Source organism: Delphinus delphis, chromosome 15, assembly GCF_949987515.2.
Source record: "Delphinus delphis chromosome 15, mDelDel1.2, whole genome shotgun sequence".
NCBI lineage: Eukaryota > Metazoa > Chordata > Mammalia > Artiodactyla > Delphinidae > Delphinus > Delphinus delphis.
The window spans coordinates 82,679,191-82,702,401 of record NC_082697.1 but is presented as its reverse complement, the minus strand read 5'-3'; the positions used below and the strand labels follow the sequence as shown (position 1 = coordinate 82,702,401).

Here is a 23,211-nt window from a genome sequence, read left to right as displayed (position 1 = left end):
GCAGGTTGGCCTCTGTAAAGAGAGGCTCTTTGCCAGAGGCCAAGATAACCTGAGCATTCTTTATTTTTCCAAGGGCAGAAAGGGAGACACTGGTCTGTTGTCCTGAAAACACCACAGTGAGTTGGCTTCACGGGGAAATGGCCAATCTGTGGAAGTGGATCTGCCTGGCCTATCTTCTTCTGCCTTGTCTTGATTTTTCCATGGGAAAGCATCAGCAGAGAGAGCTCCAGACTTTCTTTTCCTAAGCAGATTTGTTTTCTGTGTTTAGCAAATTCCAAACATCGACCACATCTGCAAGTTTCCTTTTTGTAGGACTTAAATCGTTGCTGGGTATGCCCAATATTTTCCCTTGATAAACAAGCGCAGTAAGTTCTGGAACAATTTTACCTTCACTTGGGAATTTTTCTGAGAGAGAAGACTTGGGGAAAGATGCTCTGAAGTGCTTTTACAGAAATCTATTGAGCCAGATAAGCAATTCTCATTTCCTTCCCTGTCCCTGCTGTGAAGCCACAAGGAAAACACCTGGATTGTCAAGCAGTTCCACAACGTGAACAGCAGGGGGCGCTGAGGGGTGGAATAGAAGGGAATATTCTTTTCCACTAGGATGATCTGTCTTTCAATGTTTCAATTCTCTTTCAGGGAGAGCAGAAGCCTGTCTCTGATGAACTTTTTTTTTTTTGTCTGCAAGCCCACTTATCACACACCCGTCTTTGTATCCATGTGCCTGCTGGGTACCACCTCATCACATGGGGCCCCTTCACCTTTGGGCCCTGGCATTTCCAGTGAATTTGTTTCCAGACCAGCTCAGACCTCTGTAACCTTTCTCTCTGTCTACACGATGCCTCTGCTCTGACTGTGAATTTCCATGGATCTATGAGAGCAATAAACGATGAGAGAATGCAACCTTTTACTAAAAGGGGAAGTATTATCCCCGTGGATCTTGAAATTCAGCACAAAGTGAAAATTTCCATTAGGCAAATGCATACAATTATAAATAATTAAGCAAAGGCCTTGAGTAGTAATTTATGTGTTTCTTTAAAAATGTCCCCAACCTACTGACATTGACCAGGAAGTACAAGAAATCTTGAGAATCAATGGAAACTCTGCTGAGTGCTAAAGGCAGACTTTGCCACGTAAGCCGGTTTGTAATGTCCCATTAGTATCCAATGACTATAAAACTTTTAGGAGGCGTTTGGCTATGGTGTCAGGCGGTACCTGGGGCCCAGAAGTAGGAGTCACAGATTCATGGTAGAAAGAGCTTTGCTATTTTAATTCTCTCAATAGGATGCACTTAACAATGAAAAGCATGCATTCTAGGCTTCATCTGTTGTGCTTACAGATATTGAAAGTCTATAGTTGCTATAACCTTGGTAAGGCAACAAGCAGGCACATAACGGCAAGTCTTCTACCATGTGGGCTGGAGTTGGGAATGGCAGAATAGACACAGTTCTGGCCAAAGAGATGAAGTAAACAAAGATCTGCTGAGGGGGAAAAAGCAAAAGAGTTGGGGGTTCAGGCAGCCATTTGCTTGGCTCCCTAATAGCTTCCCAGAAAGCAGATGTGACTTCGGTGCTGCCATCTTCCAAGCTCGAATTAGCAGACGAGACTGACATCAACAAACTGAGATTGGCAAGTGGAGAGAGAGAGAAAAGGAGGACCTGACAGTATCAGTGAGCACAGAGTTTTCTGTTCTTTGTTGCTGAAAGCATTCCTAAAGTGACGTACATTGTCATTAAAATTTGGGAGAATTTGAGATTGTGTTGAAGTCAACAAACACAAATGAACCTTCAAATGAAAAATCCAAATGGTGAAAAAGAGCTTCTTGAAACTTTAAATATATTTACATTTCTTCATCTGGGGGGATGACCATCTTTTGGAGAGAAAACAAAAAAGACCCATGGACTGTCAAATAAGAACGTGATTATAGAGACCAAAGGGGGAGAATGTTATTAAAATTGGGACTCTCTTGGAAAATCCCCTATTGTGAGTTTATATCCTTAGGCCACTTTCCAAGAGCACTTTTATTTTACTTAAATTGAAGAACACAATTTTACACCCACTTTTCCAAGAGACACATTTCTGAATCATTTTTCAAAGTTGGCAAATAAAAACCGTGTAGAGATAAATCCCCTGCTTTGCTTTTGAGTCAGCCATTGTTCCCACCAAACAACAACGATGACAATATCCCCAGGGGCCCTGAGTAGAAAAGTCTTCATGCATTATTGTTAACTAAAATAATAGAACCATCTCTAGGGCTGTAATTGAGTTCATAATTCTTGGAAGATTTTTCCCATAGTAGCAGCTTTCTTCTAAACGCGAAAGGAGATGAGATTTTGGCACAGAATATCAGAGCTTCTGAGGTCACGAAACATTTGGATCTTTGATATTAAGCAGACAAAATATTTGGGTGTATTTCCTTTCCTTCTGACTGAGCTAGACGTTGGGTTATCGGGTTGACCCTTGGGTGTAGACTCAACGGATTCTTCCTCCATGTAGAAACAGCAGCTGGGAAAAAGGAACAGCGTTTGTGCCTTGTAATGTTGCCAGGCTGTTGTCAGCCTGACTCGACATCGGGGTAGCCCTAGGCTCCTGAGGCCTGTCCCCACTGTGACTTGGTGACAGGGGTCTCCTGCTGCCATTGAAATGGGACAGGGCACCAGGATGGTGTGCCTGACATGGCGGGAAGGGAGTTGGATGGTAGGCCTGGTGAATTTCATTTCTGTTTAGTGATAACAGTCCCTATGTGACTTGGAGCAAGTCACATCCTGTCCCTGGGCCTCCATGTCCTGGTAGATCGGAATGAGGGTGGACAGTCCTGCAGATGACCCCGAGGGCAGCGAGAGGCCTCTTTTGTGGCATTTCTCTAGAGACGCAGCTACCCGGCCAGGCTCCCTCTCAGAATACACAGGAGCGAGAAGCAGCTGTGTAGGCCAGCCGGTCACCCTGTCCTGGGACTGCTGGCTGAAGGGAGGTCACGGGTTCACATTCTGAGGCTGCAGCCTGCCCCTTCCCTCCCCTGCCAGGCTGCCTTTGATCTCCAGATCACTTCACTCCACCGTCAACAGAGATTGCAGCTCACGCTGAGATCTGCAGGGGGCCAGTTCTTTCCCCCTCACCTTCAGGCCCTGAGCCTGTTGGTCGAGGCACATGGAATTTCCACACCCCTCACAGGTTGTGCAACTACTGTACAGATGCATTTTAAGTTTAATTATTGTTATCATTACTTTGTGCAGAGTGAACACTTGTTGATTTATTATGTTTTTCGATGGCCCACCCATCTGAATCACCGATGTTTAGCAATCGTCATGGGAGAGAAAGGGCCAGGTGACCAGGCTGAAAGCAACCATTCCTGGGTAACCGTCTGGAGAAGACTGCTTTGGAAGAAGCCAGGAACCTGCTGGAATTTGAACCCACATGTAAGAGATCTCCATTCCCTGATAGATTTGTTCTAACCTGGTTTGCCTGCCTCTCTGTGGAATACCTCTCTCCCCTTTCTGCCTTTTGAAATCATTTCTCCTGGCCTGATTTTGCTGCCTCTGCACCAGTGAGTAAGCAAACCCTCCGGTAACCTGCTTGCTGTGTGTCTTTGGGCAGGATACTTCCCCACTCTGAGGCTTTTTTTTCTCATTTGAAACATGGGAATGAGATGCTGTGAGCCTTACACACAGGGCACTGATGGAGGCTGCCACAAGGTGCTGAGTGAGGGGTGGGCATTCTGAGACACCCCTTCGTCGACCTTCCTTATGTCAGCGGCCATGTCTCATCTGTAGGGTTTCACTCCAGCTGGGTCACTCCAAGGAACCACATACTTCCTTGTTTGGGTGGGTCACAGTATGACTCACCTTGACCAGCAGCTCACCCTTGAGTCACCAGGAAGCCTGGGATGGATGTGACATCATCGGTAAACACAGCCAATCATGGATATGGGGGCAGCTCTGTTTGTCTTGGAGATAAACGCCACCACTCTGGCTGGTGCTCAGTGGAGGAGATGAAGGACGGCAGGCCCTGGGCATTAACTTGGTGTGATGACGTGTCTGTGGAGGGACCCCAGCATCTCAGGGTGGGAGACATCCTCAGGGGTCACCCTGTCACTTTGCTACAGGAATCGAGAAGGGCGAAGCTGTGTCCTCAGCTGTGCAGGGAAAGGGTGCCCAGAGGCAGCCGTTCCTGTTGCCTGGTTTGCTGCTCTGAAGCTGAGCTCTAGTCTCCCCTGGGGTTGCTGTTATTTAAAGTCCAGGCAGAGAATCCCCTAATGCCCTGCTCCTGTCCTTATGTGTCTCAGCTCGACTATGGTGGCTCCCTTGAGGGCAGGGTGGGCTCCGAGCTCAGTGCCTGTGTCCACCACGGCAGAGAACGTATGGAGACCAATCTTCTTCCCTGGGTAAACGGAATACCCATTGGGACTGGAGTTGGCCATTTTCTTCAGGGCCATATCATTCTTGGTGATGACATGCTTCTGGACCCCAGGCTCTGGCCCAGCCCGGCCCCCGGCTGATGTGGCAGGTGTCCCTGGCTCCCTCCAGGGCTCTCCCGGGGCCAGGCTGGTGAGGCATAGGGCCTGTAACATGCCCCATGAACCCTACTGGAGTCTGAGACGGATGGAAAGGTCAGGAAAATGAGCCCATCTTTCTTTGAGGATTTGCTATTTTGTTCATCATAGTTTTTTTTTTTTTTTTGCAGTAATTTTGATTTTCTAAAATGCCGCATTAAGATATCTTGCTCACCGAGTCAATTCTGTGCTGAGTCAACTGTCACCCTCACCTCACCTGTCTAGTCCTGTTCTTCCTGAATGCCCTCTTGTTGCTGTCCGTGAATCAGAGAGGTGTGGATGGACAGAAGGAGATGATCGCCCTGGGCCGCCCAGCCCTGGAGTTCCAGCTTGCCCTGCAGGGAACGTGAAAAGGACGGTCTTGCTCTGGGGCTTGCATAGACTTGGAGCCTCTTAAACCTTCCTGAGCACCAGCTGCCTCCCAGGGTCCAGGAGTGCCTGGTGTGTGCCCGCTGCCCTGACTGCCCGCTCTGTCCACTAGATGGCGCGCTGGTTGCACGGGTGAGCACGGGGCCCCCTCCACCCCTGCCCCGCCACCCCAGCTTTTGTGAATTGCTGGCCAGTTTGGAGAACACCTGTCCAGTTGATCCCCACCGCGGGCCCAAAGCGTAGACGAGACTGAGGCACGGAGAGGCGAGCTGAGGTGACACACCTGATGCCTTTAACATATTAACATTGGCTGTGGGGTCTGGCATTGTACCTGCCATAGCCAAACTCCCCTTCCTCCTGGATCACTTTTTCTTGGTCTGTTTTAGAGGCACCTGTGCCAACCTGGTGAGAGCCATTGGACCCCTCCTTGGAAAAAGTTTGAAAATAATTTCCTGGGCTTCCAGAACAGCCCAGGAATAGATGAAGCACCTCTTTCCTGCACGTTTGCAGTATATGCGTTTGATTCGGGGTTTAGAGTTAACTCCTAACATTCTGTTTCAGATACGAATTTAACCATGCAATCCATCCATTCCTTGAAGAAATATTTATTGAGCACCTACTATGTGCAAACCACTAGAGATACTTGCCTTTGTGGAGCTCATGTTCTGGGGAGTTGGGGGTGGCAAATGATAAAAACAGGCAAAATTATAGTAGTTAGTAATGCTCTAAATAGTCTCAGTTCTCCCTTTTCTGGGCGCATGGTAGGATTTTACTCCCTGGTCTTGTGACTGCGTGAAACCATGTGGCCAGTTCTGCCCAATGAATTGAGAAATGATGTTACCTCCAGGCCAAAGCATTTAATTGCTGATGAGAGACCCTCTAGAGCCTTCCCTCTGCCCCTGGACGTGGAAACTAGAAACATTTCAGATGGAGGCTGTGCAGTCAGCCTAGGTCCCTGAGCCTTGTAGCACAAGTGAGAAATCAACATTTGTTTCTTTAAGTCACTGAGATTTTGAGGGTGTTTTGTTATTGCAACAACAAAAGAAATCTTAAATAATTATTCAAAAGTAATTTGGGGGCTTCCCTGGTGGCGCAGTGGTTGAGAGTCCGCCTGCCGATGCAGGGGACACAGGTTCGTGCCCCGGTCCGGGAAGATCCCACATGCCGCGGAGCAGCTGGGCCCGTGAGCCATGGCCGCTGAGCCTGCGCGTCCGGAGCCTGTGCTCCGCAACGGGAGAGGCCACAACAGTGAGAGGCCCGTGTACCACAAAAAAAAAAAAAAAAAGTAATTTGGCTAACTTCTCTTCATTTATTTTATATTTATTAATATGTTACTTCTATGATGACAATAAAAATGATATTCTTAGGAAAAATAAATAAAATGTCTACTAGACCCCAAGTGGAGATGTGTGGGAGACACTGGATGATTGAGTCTGGAGTTAGGAGAATATAAATTTGGGAGTCATTGACGGAAAGATGGTATCAATAGTTTAACGTCTCAAAACACTTTGGCTGGTTATAAAGAGAAACTTTGAAGTGCAGCGTTATAGCCAGGGCCGATTCTAAGGGCTTAGATGAGGATTAGGGAAGACGATGTGGTGAGCTTACTGTCACCTTTGATGGTGTCAGGGAGGTTATTCTGTTCTCTTTGCTTTAGGAATGTCAAGGTCATGGTCCATTGCATCATGCAATGCTCCTCCGTCCTAATAAATCTCATCTTTTGCTAAATCCTGGGAGAAGTTCTGCTTTCCCTGAGGAACTGACATGCTTCCTCTTTCCCCAAAATGAAAATCGTGAAAAGATTGTGTGTCTCTTTTCTCTTCAGTTGCCAGGGAGCTCAAAGCCAAATTTGAAACTCAACTTTACTACATTAACCACTTGCACCTGTAAAGCCTGCATATTTGTGTTTTTACTTTCCCTCCCCCTGACTTCTTACTTTAAATTCCCAGTCTTAGTTTTTAAAATTTTTATTTTATCATGTGTTCTTGCTAGAGTCATCTCAAGTCTATATGGAATGAGGTGGAGTGTAAAATAAAGAAAGGAATGTAACTGAATAGAGTTGCAACTCATTTATAAGTGAAAAAGATATTGAAAATTTGTCTCTAAGATAATTTCCTACAGGCAGTCTTATATTCCAGCTGAATTTCATTATAAAATTGAAAATGTGTTCCTCAAGGAAAAAGAATCCTAGTTCTGAAATGTTATAAAAATCACACTTTCAAATTGCAGCAAATATGTAAATTCACATATCTTAAAGAAAGCAAGTTATTGTAAGATACTGAGAATAATATGCAAAATAAGTCATAGAATACAAATGCCAAAGAACTAGAGTTGTTTTGATGTTTTAGGACAAGGATTTAAAGCTTGTGGGAAAAAGAATGTGAGTGTTGCTCACAGGACATGCTGCTCTGTGAGACTCCACAGCCCACCTTTTTCCCGGAATTACTGAAGCAGGTTTCTCAGGGCTTAGTCAGCCTTGACTTTGCCACACACCTATTAGCACCTGATTTATTAGTCTGTCAATATCGGCTCTTCAAATCATTCATTTTTTAAACTTATTTAAAGAGGAACTGGTCTAAGTAATTAATATACAGTAGGTGTGAATTCATGGATTTGCTGTTTTCTTAATGCACATTAAAATCAATGCATAACTATTAAACGAAAAAATGATATAGTGTGTTCCCCTAAAAGCACTTCTTTCACCACATGCCCCCCCGCAGCACGTGAGGGGTTCTGCTCCCAGCCTTTGGAAGTTGCCAGTGGGTCTTGAAAACAACTAGATAAACTAGGCTGAAGGGAGGAGGGGCCCTGGCATCAGCTGAGATACATGTGTAACTGATTCAGCAGAGGCGGGAGGCTCCCCCCAGTTAAAGGGAAAATGAGGTGAAGTGCGGATATTCTTGCAGAACACACATGACAGAGTCCTGTAGAGTGAATGCTGAATAGAACCTTTGAGAAAGATCTTAAGAAAGCCAGCTGGGATGAGGACACCGCACTGCAATATGGTCACCACCCGCATCTAGTCCCCCTCTGGCTCTTGCCTGTTGCGATGCTCACCCATTTGGGCCAGCTGTACAAATACATCATTAGTTTCCAATAGTAAATCTTACTCTTGGCTTTTAGAACTGTGGTTCTCCAATGCCGTCCCTGGACCAGCAACAGCATCACCTGGGCACTTGTGAGAGATGCAGGCTCTTGGGCCCCACCCTAGCCCTGCAGGGATTCCGATGGATGCTGACGTTTGAGGACCACTGTTGTACAGTCAACAGAAGGCCATGGGCAAGGAGACCTGGGTTCAATGTCCAGGTCTGTAGCCAACAAGCTGTGACCTAACGTCAAATCACTCACAGACTCAGTTTCCTCAATAATGTGAGAAAACGCCTGGTTCTGAGCAGAGGTTCCCAGCCCAGAGGTCTAGTAGAATTACCTGGCATCTTCTCAAATATGATGCTGCTACACCAGCTGCTGCAATACAGTCAGCCCTCCATATCCACGGGTTCCACATCTGTATTCAACCAACCTTGGAGATACATAGTATTTCCAACTATTTACATAGCATTTACATCGTATTTACAACTATTTACATAACATTTACATTGTATTAGGTATTATAAGTAATCTAGAGATGACTTAAAGTATACTGGAGGAAGGGCAGTAGGTTTTATGCAAATACTACACCATTTCATACAAGGAACTTGAACATGCTTGGATTTTGGAATCCTCTGGTGTCCTAGAATCCCTCTTGGATACTGAGGGATGACTGTACTTTTATATTCTGTTTATATTAAGGTCTGAAACAGGCAAAAACAAATCTGTAATGGGAACAATCAGAGCAGTGGTTGTCTGGGGAGATGGGAGGGGTGATTGGGAAGGGGCAGGAGGGAACTTTCTGGGCTGATGCTGCTATTCTGCCTCGATGGGAATATGGGTTACACAGGTGTATGCAGTTGTCAAAAATGTATTGAATGGTACGCTGAAGATTTGTGCATTTTACTGCATGCATATTTTACCTCAAAAGAAAAACAAAAGGGCTGTAAACAAATATTGGACTCTAGTTAATAGTTTATGTGCCGAAGTGTTTAGGGATGAAATGCACTGACATCCCAATTCATTTTGAAATACATCAAATTATTAGATGGCTTGTTGACTGGACAGAGAAATGGCTAGTTGGATAGATATGTGATAAAGTAAGTATAATATTCAATAAGATGTTAGTTGCAGAATCCAGGTGGTGGGTATACGAGTAATCACTGCAAAGTTCTTTCAATTTTTCTTTAAGTTCGAAAATTTTTATCATAAAATGTTGGAGGGGAAAATTCTGATGCTGGTATTCCACACTCACGTCTATTAGCTCAGGATCTTTCCTACCATTGGAAGGAAGGAAACTTCTACCGTTGGAGGGAGGTACATTTCTTTCTACAAGGTAGCAGTTTTTAAGCCATTCGTGCAGACATTCTGGGGAGAGGTGACACATGGGGAGACTGTTGGTTTTTACTCCTGACAATGAGTTTATTGGGCTGGAATCTTCCAACAGGTAAGGATAATGGGAAAGGCATAGGTGGTGCACCTGAGCTTCATTGCTGTTAGAGCCACCCCGCCCCTCAGCTGCAGGCATTTGGGGCCCCGGCTGCCACCTGTTCTCTGGGTGCAAGATTAGGGCTCCCCCCTGCAGAGCTTCTACTTGCCTCCGCCACCAAGGGGAGCTGTCACTCCAGCAGTTGCCTGAAGTGCCCACAATATTCAAACCCAGAGCTTGGAACGATTCTGATTCTGTGCCCCCTGAGGGGATTACAGGGCTCTTCCCATCATGCCTCGCTTCCCCTGTTAATCCATAACCCCGAAAAGGACCAAGCCTCCGAGCCATGGAACGTCTTTCCAGATCTGCATGTTCTCTGACTCAACGCACCTCCCCACCCCCATCCTTCCTCAAACTTGACTGATGGCACCGTGAGATCCATGGCCAGCAAACTCCCTTCTGGGTGTGTTCTCCTGGCTCTTACCTGGCTCGCCGCCTCGCCTGGTGCCCACTCATGGGTGCTCTTCTCTTACACTCCGCGCACTGCAGAATCCTGCAGGGGTCAGTATCCTCCGTGCTCCCGTGACATCTCCTTCTCGTTCGAAACCCAGCCATATCACCTGCTGTCCGTCTGCTGGTCATCTCATTCGCTGGGGACATGGTTCCTGGCTTACTGTTTCCTCCATCCTCCTGTCTTATTCTCCAGGACCCATGTGGATGGACCATCCTACCCCCTGGTCTCTCGCTACCTTGATTCCCTCACCTCCAGTGATCTTTCCAACACTCCGATCCAGCCACCCCTTCCTGTGGTCACACCCGGGCCCCTGACTTTATCTGGAAAAGAGATCCAAGCATCTCTCCTGCCCCCCACTTGCTCTAGCACTCCCGCCAGCCTCATCCGGAGCTCCCACCATCTCACGGAATGACTCCCTCCCTTACTCATCACCCCTCGTTTAATCACCTCCCTTGTCTCTCTCCTGCCGTCATCCCCCACTGAGCACACCCCAGCGTGGTTGACACACACACTGGCTGGCTCTTCTCCATCTTCTCCCAGCATCCCTGTGCTGCCCGGCAATCCCACTACTTTCCCCGTAGGTTGTTCTCCTACTCTCTGCAATGAGGACTTCGTACCTCCTCTTCTCTCCTCGGCTGACCAAGCTCCTACCCAACCCCCTTCTGCTTAGCGGACGCCCCCATCTCTAACTTCATCCAGGAACGACAAGCCAGCAGAGTGAGCTCTCTCCTTCCTGCCACCGTCTGCCCGCCGCTTTCCATTCCCACTTCACAGCGGAAGAATCGTGCCTTCTCCTCCGTGAAGCCAGCTGCCCCCCTAGATCCGGTGCCCATCCCTTCTTGCTGCTCAGGCTTGTCACTCTTACCAGATCCCTGTTTCCTAGTCAACTGGAAACTTTCACTAGAGGGCGGAGAACTGGCTCTATAGTTGGGGACCCAAATGTCACTGAATTTTTCTAATTGCCACCTGGCTAAGGACAGGCCTGGGGGGGCGTCTGGTCTTGGTACAAGTCTTTCAGGTGACCCTGGTCTTTGGTCCACACATGTCCCTCTCGGGGTGGCTTCTGGGAATTAATGAGCTCTGACACAGAACAGCATCTCAAAGCTCTTCCAGACCTGCATGTCCTCATCCAATCCCCCCACCCTCACCCCGCCCGGTCCAGGCATTCTCACCCCCGGCAGGTGAGGAAAAGGACACCTCTGTGTCCACGGAGGACATACCTGAGACAGCACAGCCAGAGCTCCCAGCACTCAGAAGATGCTTGCTACCCCAGGATGGTCGTGCAGGGGTGTGTAGAGGGCATGTCAGAGGATGCTCCTCCACTATCACTGAGCCCGGGGAGGTGAAGGCGCTCTGGGTGTCCTTGCTCAGGGAGGGGTCAGGCAAGGCGGTCAGAAACCCAGCAAAATATTGCGCAGCAGCCAGGGTAACGGGTTAGATGAACGCAAAGCAGCATTTTTAAAGCCGAGAGCTGCCTGGAAACGGAAGGACGATGAGGCCCACAGTGCTTGCATTTGTGGCCATTAAAATACCTGCACAAAAAACAACACAGGTGTTTCAGAGCACACATGAAAACAAGTGTACACGTGGAGCCCATCGGAATGGTTATCTGTGGAAGGGGGAGGTGGGGTAACAGACAGAGACAGGAGTGGGGTCTTGCATGGGGTCCTGCTGCCGTGGGCCATGGGCTGGACTGAGAGTGGGGTGCACTCGGTGTTCTCAGCTGAATTCCCCCCATCTAACGCAGCAAGGTGACCTCACCTGTGACTCTTACTCCAGTCTCCCCTGTGAAGTGTGGGTACAGCTCACAGACCCACACTTTCCTGGGCCTCACAGCCCCCCGGAAACAAGCTTCTGTTGGTAAAAGCCAAGAGGCCACTCCTTGCTGGGAACATAACTGAGGTCCCAACCATTAAAAAGCAAAAAGGTTCCAGCACCCACCACCTGCTGGTGCACTTCCCTATTTCCAGTGACACTCAGCGCCCAGGTCTGGGCCTCAAACTCCTGGGGTCTGGTCGGCCCAGTCCTGGGGAGCCACGAGGGTTTGTGTGTTCAGTGGGGGTGGGTACTCCTCCGGGGGAAAGGTATCGGCACGCCTACCTGAGACGACGGAGCCCAAGGGGCTGGTCTCAGAGCCGGGGGTCCTGAAGTTAGTGAGCTGGGCCTGGAGGGGGCGTCCGGATCCCTCTTGTCTGCAGACCTGTGGTCTCACACCAATGAGCTTCCCGGGAACAACGTCTGATTCCAAGCTACCAAGGTGAGTGAGGAGTTGGGAAGAGTCGCACGTGGTCAGGGGGCTCTTGGGGGCCCGGAAGGGCCGCGCCACTGCCCATGCCCTGCCGATGGTGGCAGGAGGGGATGGAGCTCCAGAGGAGGAGCGAGGGGCAGCCGAGGGGCCATTGCCGCGCTGTGGTAGAGAGACCCTCACTTAAGCTAGACCCGTCTCCTCAGACCCTCACGAGGAAAGTGGAGGTTTGCTCTACTTTTATGTAGAAATCCACCCAGATTGGACATTCTCATGAGAATGTCACTTAAACAGAACAGACGTCAGTTTGCAGGTGAGAACTTCCGTGTTCATAGTCCTGGGACACACCCCCGACCTTTTCATGGAGGAAATCAGGAATTTGGAAAATCGCTGTCATTTCTTGTGCAAAGGAAACTCAAATGTTTCCCTCTATAGAAACTTGTAGTTAGAAAAGAAGGCAAGTTGCCAAGGGGGGGGGGGTTGCGGGGGGGAGGGAAGGACTGGGAGGTTGGGATGAGCAGATGCAAACTATTATGTAGAGAACGGATAAACAACAAGGGCCTACTGTAGAGCACAGGGAACTATCCTGTGACAAACCATAATGGAAAAGAATATAAGAAAAAGAATGTATATATATGTATAACTGAATCTCTGCTGTACAGAAGAAATTAATATAACATTGTAAATCAACTATACTTCAATAAAATGAAAAAAAAAACAAGGCAGAAGTCTGATCTCCTATTTCTTGCAGGTGAATTAATCGCTTCTCATCTTGTAATATTTACAGGATAGGGATGATGAGCTGAGGGGAAGGAGAGAAAAGAACCTCTTAAAAAAGAGGAATTTTTAGGCGCAAAAAGGAAACTGTATTAATCAAGGTTCTCCAGAGAACGGAACCTATATATATATATATATATATATATATATATATATATATATATATATATATATATCTCCTGTGATCCAGCGAAGTTGATACATATAATTAACCACCACGGAAATCATACCTGTTAAGGAAGACAAGATGCTCCTTAAAAAGGAGGAGAGGGCTTCCCTGGTGGCTCAGTGGTTGAGAATCCACCTGCCAAGGCAGGCGACACGGGTTCGAGCCCTGGTCCGGGAAGATCCCACATGCCACGGAGCAACTAAGCCCGTGCGCCGCAGCTACTGAGCCTGCGCTCTACAGCCCGTGAGCCACAACTACTGAGCCCATGTGCCACCACTACTGAAGCCCGTGTGCCTAGAGCCCGTGCTCCACAGCAGGAGAAGCCACCACAATGAGAAGCTTGTGCACTGCAATGAAGAGTAGCCCACGCTCGCCATAACTAGAGAAAGCCCGTGTGCAGCAATGAAGACCCAATGCAGCCAAAAACAAACAAACAAATAAATAAATTTATTAAAAAAGAAAAGGAGGAGACACAGATGATGAGGTTGGGTAGGAGCCTTGAGTGGCTGTATAGGAGGACTTCTGGGTGTAGACCAAGTGGGTCCTTCTAGAACCTTCTAGGAACTGTTCCTCTCATGTTATGGTCTAGCATGCCTTAGCATTGGAAAGCACAATTCCTGCTTTGCTGGGATTCCAATAGAATGGGGAAGCAGAAATGGCTGGTTTTCTTTAAGCTGAAATTTAAGATGTTTCCCAGGGTTCATTTACAAAGCAGTTCATTTAATAATAATAACTTTTAGCCACCAACGATATTATTGTTTTTCCAAAAGAAAAGAAACGTTTCTAATGGGCTGACCATGAGTTGCCAGCCTTGTGTTGGCTCATGGTGGAATAATCAGGCCAGGCCAAGCTGGGGGGCACCCACATTTTTGGGTTCTTCCTCCCATACAAGGTCCAATGCTGCCTAGACTGACCCCATGGAAGAAACTGCTTCTGAGGTTGGGGCAAAGCTCTCTCCCACTTCCCCCTTCTTCCTGTGGTCCCACGTCTCACAGGTGCCACAGCAGGACCCGGCCATCTTCTCTGGGCCCAATGACCCAAGTGGTGGGCTGCTTTGCAGACAGCGCTGGTGTGGGAGAGATGGCCAAGTGTCCACTAAGTCTTGCTCTCCATCTTAGAGTTTAGAGTTGGGCTGGTGCCCCACCAAATCCGTATGTTGAAACCCTAATCCCAAGGTGATGGTATCAGGAGGTAGGGCCTTTGGGAGATGATTAGGCCATGAGGGTGGAGCCCTGATGAATGAGATTAGTGCCCTTATAAAAGAGACCCCAGGGAGCTCCCCTGCACCTTCTGCCACATGAGGATACCGAGGAAAGATGTCACCTGTGAACCAGGAAGTGGGTGCTCACCAGACACAGAATCTGCTGATGCCTTGGTCCTTGACTTGCAGCCTCCAGAACCATGAGAAATAAACGTCTGTTGTTTACATGCCACCTGGTCTACGGTATTTCTGTTACGGCAGCCTGAACTGACTGAGAGGTGGGAAGGGGAGGCCCAGCCTGTCTCTGTTTTCCAGCAGCACCCATCGCTTCTCATGTTTTGGTGGGCTCATACATGGCAGGCTGTGTTTTCCCAAAAATGACATTGACACTGTTTCTGGTCTCATCTGTACTTGCTGCTCTCCCCTTGAGAGGTGGACCAGGGGTGGGTCTTTGTGACAGCCTCAACCAATAGAGTAAGCAGACGTGATCTGTGGGACTTCCAAGCCAGGACTCAGAAGGTGATGCAGCTTCCGCCTGGCTCTCTTTTGTGACATGTGTCGTTTGGAGCCTGAGCCACTTTGCATGAGTTTGGCTGCCCTGGAGCTGCCATGCTGGAGAGACCACGGGGAGGTAAATGTGCACGAGGCCCCCGGTTGAGTCTTCCCGGCCCCCCTCCCCCCATGTGAGAGACCCTGAGCAAGAGCCACCCAGCTGAGCCCAGATCATCCCACATTTGTGAACCAAAAAATGTTTGGTCATTGTTTCAAGCCACTGCTTCAGTGTGGTTCATTACACAAAAACAGATCAGTGGAATACCATGTGGCCATATTCACCAATAGCATGTGAAGCAAAGTGAAGCGGGTTGTTTCCAGATCAAGGTGGTTATGAAGTAGGGAGATCATATATCTGAGTTTGCCCTTACTGAGTTTATTGTCTTGGTATAATTCTTAATAACACCCCCTTTCACTCTCAAAAGTGTCCTGGTTTGGGAGATATGTTATATAGTCACCCTTTAAGAACCAGATGTGTCTTATAACTCTCTTTCCTTCCCTTGGGTTGGTGCAGACAAGCATAGTAACCTTGGAGGAGCCACAAGATGGAAGGGACCTGGGTAACTGAGTCACTGCATAGAGGATGATTCCAGATCCCAACTCAGGACTCTAAATGAACAAGAAATAAACTTCCAAAGTGAGTGACTGTTTTTGAGCCCTGACGCAGTTTATTTGTTATAGCAGCTAGCAAGACCCTTAAATTGGTTATGAGCAAAATTAGAAATCTCCGTCTTGGCTTACAAAGCGAGAGTACAAGGTGTCAGTGTCAGGAATCTGAGCCTGTTCGTTTCACACCTTCAAACCCCTAAATTGTGTGGCTCCATAGCCAAGGTTGTGCGATTTTTGTGCACAAATAAATATATGTATATCTTCTAACGATTCATCACAAGCAAGAACAGTGTTTCCGTCAGTTTACTTCCCAGTTCTGTCTTTACCAGATCAGATGTGCTTGTGACCGTGGATTCTTCAGGTTGTAAAAGGAAGAAAAAATCATCTGTGTTCAAGATGACTGTGGGCTTTGGGAGTCAGGTGGGCTTCGTGTAAATTAGTGTGAAGATGTTCGCTAGCTGTGCTGCCAGGAAAACATCACTTAATCTGTGTCCCAGGTTCCCTGAAATGACGATACTAATATTGACTTTCCTCTCCTTTTTTCTCCTCTTCCCCTTCCTTCTTTCTCCCCTTCGTAACATCTTGACAAGTTCATCCATGCACACATATGAAATAAGAGGTCCCAAAGTGCATACGGTGAATGGTACGTCTGCCTGGGTGACTTTCAGTCTTCACCTTGAACTTGGAGTAAAGTGGTGCTACAGAGAGATGATGGGTCAGGACCCACGTCCTGGTGCAGCAGATGCTCTTGGCGCCTGTCCCACCCCCTGTCCCCACGTCCACCTCTGACGTCATCTGCAGCTCAATGGAAAGCTGGTGAGCTCAGGCCATGTGCAGGGGTGTCCCTGCCACCAGCGGGCCCCAGGGACAGCCTTCACCAGTGGAAGCAGGAGCTGGTGCACAGATGCCCCGGTCCGTGGTCTTGGAGGGACGAGTCTGAGTCACAGTCTCCTGGGTGCTCAGGTGTCCTGGGTGGATTGAGAGCCAGTGGCCTTCAGGGGAGGCAGCTCAATCACCGCTGATGAGCTTTTCCTTCTTCTCGCCTTACTAGATTCCTAGGGCTGCCACAACAAAGTGCCACAAACTGGGTGGCTTAAAGCAGCTGAAGTGTATTGGCTCACAGTTCTGGGACTAGGACTGCAGAGTCAAGGTGTTAGGGTCATGCTCCCCCTGAAAGCTGTAGGGGGTTCCTCCCTTTGGCGTCCCTGGGCTTGTGGCTGCATCACTCCAGGCTCTGCCTTTGTCATCACATGCTTTCCCTGTGTGTCTCTGTCTTCTTATAAGGACACCAGTCATCTTGGATTAGCAGTCCACCCTTCTCCAGTATCACCTCATCTCAACAAACTGCAACAACCCTATATCCAAATAAGGTTACGACCTGAGCCTCTGGGGGTCAGGACCTCCCATCTCTTTTGGAGGGATCTGTTTCATTCTCTTTGCTCCCTCCTTCCTCTTTCCCAGGATCACCTCCAGTACAACTACCTGACCCAGTCCTTGTCACAGGCTCCGCTTTTGGGGGAACCCAAACCCAAATACCTGGGGCCCGTCTCCCAGCTTCACGGTTCCCCAGCTCCGTGTCCTGACTTACTGTGTTGTGAGGTGTGTTAGTCTCTCCGTGCCCTGTCACGCTGGAGGTTTGTCACTCAGATCTCCGTGTGCTGCAGATCCGGGGACTCTGCGGGGCGGCAAGCTGAGCGCTGATTCTGGGACTCCTGCTCCTTCCAATTCTAGATGATGCTGTCTTGAAACACGGCCTTCACAGCGAACGATGGAGGGGAAGAGAGAGGGTGGGAGGTTGACAGAGGCTTATATTCGGGTGTGGAAGCAGCATGCATGAGTCCTATGCATATTCTGTGTCCTAGAACCAGTCCACCGGGAAATGTCATCTGTGTGCCCAGGAGGAGAAGGTGGGCTGAGGGAGTATCTGGTCTGTTTTTGCCAAACTCGCCCTCTGAAATTGCAGTTTCCTTGTCTATAAAATGGGATTCACTTTTGCCCTGTATCCTTGAGTCTCAGCTCTGAGTTAGGAGAGCTGCTCATGACAGCCTGGCGGCACACAGTAGGGACAGACAAGTGAGACTCTGGTTTGTATTGCGGCCAGGTGGGGCAGCCGTTTGATTGTCACATCAGCTGCTCGTCCCTACGGGGCCATCCCTAAGGAAGGATTACAAGTCCCAACCCACTGACATCAGGCTTGGCCATGGGATGAAATGTGGGTGGAGCTCCTGGGGGTTAGGAAGGATCTGTTTCATTCTCTTTGCTCCCTCATCCGTCTTTCCCAGGATCCCCTCCCATTTTCTTGTCCTACATTACCCCTTCCCTCTGCTGAAAACCCAGAATGTGCCAGTAGAAGTGGCCCCTTTAGCCTTGGTCCTAGAATAAAGAGGACAGAGAGAAAAACCACAGCGGACCTGCAGCTAACAATGAAGATGATGAGAAACCAGCCTCTCTCCCTGTCTCCCTCCCTCTCTCTCTCTTTTTTCTTTCTTCCTTCTTCCCTCCCTCCCTTCCTTCTTTTCTCCCTCTCTTTTTCTTTGCCACTGAAATTTTGGGGCTGTTTGTTACAGCAGCATAACCTAACTTTTCCTGACTGATACATCAGCAATGCCCTCATCTGGCCTTGTCAATGTCCTCCTCCCTGACATGGTCCCTGAGTAAGGAAGTGTCTCTTGACTTGGGTCCCAAATCCTGGTGTGGAAACTTTGTGATCCAAGCTGGATCCTATGGAGCCCCCTCTTTCCTAAGGTCCAGGAATTTGGGACAAAAGACCAATTATTCATATCTGTCAGCCCCAGAAGATGCAATCAGAGAGAGGCAGAGAACAAGACAGACCATATCGGCCCCCAGACCCTAAGACCCATCTGGTCTGGACTGAGCACCTCGCTGCCTCATGAGAGAAGAGGGTGGGGGTGGCCAGCCCAGCCCTCTGTTACATCCGCATGGGAGGAGGAGGAGGGGGCCAGGGAGGAGGGTTGGCTGGGCCTGAGTCTCATCACTCCCTAGGTTCACCAGGATCACAAGTCAAAGGAGAGAGGTAAGTCCTAGGGACGTGTGAGTCCTTAGATAACAGTGACCTTCCCACTAGCGAACGGGCTCCAAAGTGGCCCTGGACCCAGACCCGCCCATCGAGGCTACCCCCACTCCCTCGCTCACAGAGGGGGGCTGGGGTCATGTCAGGAAAGCTTCCCGAGTGAGTTTTCACCCTAGAAGACACGTGAAAGCCAGGTGAAAACATGTTTGCAAAACTGCTTTGTGAATAGTGAAGCGTAATGCATATGACGGATGTAATTTTAAGAGAGGTGGAGGAGAACTCTCATTTTAATCCAGGGAAGCTTCCTGAATCAGACCTCTCTTTCCCGGATCCTGATTGCTTGTGGAGGATGCTGATTAGAAGACGTGGGAAATACTTCTTTCAATCTAGAACAGGCAGGTGGATGTTTTGGTAGTAGGTTTTCCTACGGACCAGGCGGGTGGAAAACTATCTAGAAGTGCCTCCCGTTAGTGTGGCATCAGCGGCATCAGATGCCTCTGGAGACAGAGGCTGCTCGTGGCTGAGAGCTTGCTTTCAATTCCACCTCTCAGCCAGCAGGAAACAGAAGCTCCGAAGACCTTAAAGGAAACCCAGGGGCAGCCATAAACTCTGTTTACAGCCTTCTAGGGCCCGAGAGAACCGCTGAGGAAAAGGAGTTGTCTAAGGAACCAGATAGTTATTCTATTATGTTTTTTTTTTAACCTGAAAATAAAAACTCACCGCTGATCTATGAATCACGAACCGGGCTGACCACGAGGCCTCCAGCCGGAAGGGTCGCTGAGGCCCTGGAGGTGGCCAGCCGGGCCCTCGGGAGCAGTTTCTTCTCCTCTGGGGCTTGGGGTGAAAGCGTAATTTTCCTTTCTCTTCCTCACGTCCAGCCGTGCCCACCTCCAGTTTCTTCCCCGGGCGGCGCTCACATCCTCGTTTCCGATGATGCTTCCCCTCCATTTCTCCCTCTCCTTTTTTTGAAAATTTATTTAATTTATTTATTGTTGGCTGCATTGGGTCTTCGTTGCTGTGCGCAGGTTTTCTCTAGTTGCGGCGAGCGGGAGCTACTCTTTGTTGCGGTGTGCGGGCTTCTCATTGCGGTGGCTTCTCTTGTTGTGGAGCACGGGCTCTAGGCACGTGTAGGCTTCAGTAGTTGTGGCATGTGGGCTCAGTAGTTGTGGCTCACAGGCTCTAGAGCACAGGCTAAGTAGTTGTGGCACCCGGGCTTAGTTGTTCTGCGGCATGTGGGATCTTCCCAGACCAGGGCTTGAACCCGTGTACGCTGTATTGGCAGGCAGATTTTTAACCGCTGCGCCACCAGGGAAGCCCTCCCTCTCCTTTTTACAAAATGTATTTCTCACTTCCTTTCTGCTTCCTGGGAGTGATGACCAATACACCAAAGTGCTAATATCATATAAAACATGCCAGAAAGTGCCAGAGCACAGAGAAGAAGACACCCCCTTCTTCAGACACCCCCAGGCGCTGTGGCTGGAGGAAGGTGCACTACGGCCCAGGGCCCAGGCCCTGGATGACCCTTGGGGGCCTGGTTGCCGAAGCAGCTCCAGGATGTGGTGGGCTTGATCAGCTGGAGGCAGGGTCACAGAGCAGGGGTCACAGGGCACTGAGGGGCCGGTGCAGGAACTGCTGGTGAACGCTGGACTCCCTTCCGCAGGAGCTCAGAGCCCAGGTGGACAGGTAGCTGGGCAGAGGGCGCTTTGGAGAGATGTAGGTGAGAGGGGCGTGGGAACAGAGAGGAGCCTGACACCCTGGGAGGCATCCCATAGCTGGGGGGCTAGAAGCTGTTCTAGAACCCTCCACAGTGCTGCTCTTTTCTCCCTCACTCACCCCTGAGCCTTCGTGGGAGCAGTGGGTGAGGTGCAGACACAGGTCCCTCTCCCTCCCACCTGGTAGGTTACCGGTGAGGGGCTGGTGCTCACTCTTCGGGGGACATCCACCCATCCGGCAGACACTGACTGAAGTCTTCTGTGTCGAGCAGAGGCTTTAAGCTCATCGACTCTGGGTGCCTCCACCACTGACAAGCTGTGTGACCTTCGGCAAGTGACTTAAACTCTCTGTGCCTCGGTTTCCTCATCTGTAAAATATCTTATTCACGAAAGTTAAATGAGGTAACATTTGTAAAGCATTTGGCCGAGTGCCTGGCATACAGTACACATGATATGTGTGTTTGTTCAATAAAAATAAGCTGGGAGACGAGGGATGTTCCTAACTCCATGGAGCCCGCACGTCAGGGGTGGAGACTAACAACAGACGTGAACCAATAAATGACAGAATTGCAGTGTCAAGAGGAAATTAAATCAGCAACAGGATAGAGGGTAGGTAGCAGGCAGGGGAGTGTTATTTTAATCAAGGAAGTTAATGAAGGCCTCCCAGAGGATGTGGTCTCTGCATGGAGACTGAAATGATGACCAGGACCAGCTATGCAAAGATCAGAGGGGTGCAAGGACTTCCCTGGTGGTCCAGTGGCTAAGACTCCGTGCTCCCAATGCAGGGGGCCCAGGTTCAATCCCTGGTCAGGGAACTAGATCCCACGTGCCGCAACTAAGAGTTCGCATGCTTCAACTAAAGATCCTGCACACCGCAACGAAGATCCTGCATGTCGCAACTAAGACCTGATGCAGGCAAATAAATAAATATTAAAAAAAAAAAGAAAGATCAGAGGGGTGGATGCCAGGCAGCGGGCACAGCATGCGCAAAGGGCCAGTGCGATGGAGGAAAAGTTAGGCAGGTGTGGCTGGAGTGTGGGGGCCAATGGGAGAAGTTGTGTGTGAAAGAGTTTGGAGAGAAGAAGGTCCCACGGGGGTTGGCGGTCGGGGGAAGGGATTGAGGTTCTTTTCTAATTTCAGTAAGGGACTGTGTTCATTTTCTAGGGCTGTGGCAACAAAGTACCACAAACTTGGTGATTTAAGACAGAAATGTATTTTCTCATAGCTCTGGAGGCCGGAAGTCCAAAATCAGGGTATTGGCCATGGTCCCTGCAAAGAATCTGGGTTGGGGGGAGCCTTCCCTGCCTCTCCCAGCTTCTGGTGGGCCCAGGTGCTCCTTGGCTGTTGCTATATCCCTCCAAAGTCTGTCTCCGTCTACACCTGCTATTCTCTGTGTGTGTGTCCTCTGTGCCCTCTTTTTTTTTTTTTTAAAGAAAGAAATAGAAATTTAAAACGTTTTATTGAAGTATAGTTGATTTACAATGTTGTGTTAATTTCTGCTGTACAGCAAAGTGATTCAGTTATACTCTGTACCTTTTTTATATTAGGATACCAGTCATTGGATTTAGAACCTAAATCCAATATGATAGCATCTTGAGATCTTTAACTTAATTACAACTGCAAGGCCCTATTTCCAACTAAGTTAACATTCACAGATACTGGGGCTTAGGACTTGGACACAGTTCAACTCACTCAGAGACCACTGGAAGTTGAAGCAGAGGAGAGCTGTGATCTGCCTTATGATTTAACAGGATCACTCTGGCTGCTGTGTGGAGAAGAGCGTGAAGATGGGGAGGCAAGTGCGGGCTCTTGCAGGCAGCTGAGCCGGAGATGACGGGTGAGAAAGAGAAAAAGGCATTTTCCTGTTGGACACAAACAATTTCACGGATCACCAACCTCAGACAAAGCCACTCTGTGACCACGATGGGTTAAGACAGCAACACGACTCTTCTGAAATCACGTCTGAACACAGACAAAACATGGACACCATCCAAACCGCAAAATCAACCAAACATCTCCCATCCTGGCTAACGTGACTCTTTTTTTCTTTTTAAACTTATCACAGTTCTAGCTTTGTCCCATCCTTCTTACCTTCTATATAAGAATTATTAAGATGCCCAATCATAGCACCACCCCTGATTCCTGATAGCATCTAACCCAGAGTGAAGGCTTGATTCCTGAACCCTCCCCCAGATCATATGACAGAAGCCCAAGTCCTGTAAGAGGTCCTGACTGAGATGCCCCAGGGCTCCCCATGGTGTGTGTTCACTCTTCCTGCATCAAATTAACAAGCCCAACTTTTCGTCGACAGCCGTGCTCCTGGTGGTCTCTGGTTGAGGGGCAGGGGGGGCTTTGTGGGTGTGGGACCAGTGCCCCGAGCTTGGTGTAATGCTGTGCTGCTGCCATAATGAAATTCTTAATAGTTTTTTTTAAATTAATTAATTTGTTTAGTTTTGGCTGCTTTGGGTCTTCGTTGCTGCGTGCAGGCTTTCTCTAGTTGCATCGAGCGGGGGCTACTCTTTGTTTTGGTGCGCGGGCTTCTCACTGTGGTGGCTTCTCTTGTTGCGGAGCACGGGCTCTAGGCGCGCAGGCTTTAGTAGTTGTGGCGTGTGGGCTCAGTAGTTGTGGTGCACGGGCTTAGTCGCTCCGTGGCATGTGGGATCTTCCCTGACCAGGGCTTGAGCCCGTGTCCCCTGCATTGGCAGGTGGATTCTTAACCACTGAACTACGAGGGAAGTCCCTCTTAATAGTTTTTGAACACGGGGCTCTGTACGTTCATTTTTCACCGGGCCCTACAAATTCTTTAGCTGGTTCTGCTGAAGAGCGTTGACAGGGGCTAATGCCAGGGTCATTGTGGTCCAGAGAGTGACAAGTGGGTGGATTCAGGACTGTTTTGGCCCCCCACCAAAAAAAGTGAGAAAATGCAAGGAAGAGGGAGAGAAATCCTGAATGTGGGGCTGTGTACAC

The 23,211-nt window shown here is 49.0% G+C and overlaps 1 long non-coding RNA gene across 1 annotated transcript; it reads right to left on the bottom strand.

Annotated features, from left to right (window-relative positions):
• Positions 1-1,181: 1,181 nt before the first annotated feature.
• Positions 1,182-10,231, bottom strand: LOC132438894 (uncharacterized). The gene is made up of 3 exons (XR_009522238.1): positions 9,919-10,231; positions 4,767-4,884; positions 1,182-2,505 (listed from the first exon to the last, which is right to left on the bottom strand). It is a non-coding gene; the product is annotated as an uncharacterized lncRNA (long non-coding RNA).
• Between the last annotated feature and the right edge of the window lie 12,980 nt (positions 10,232-23,211).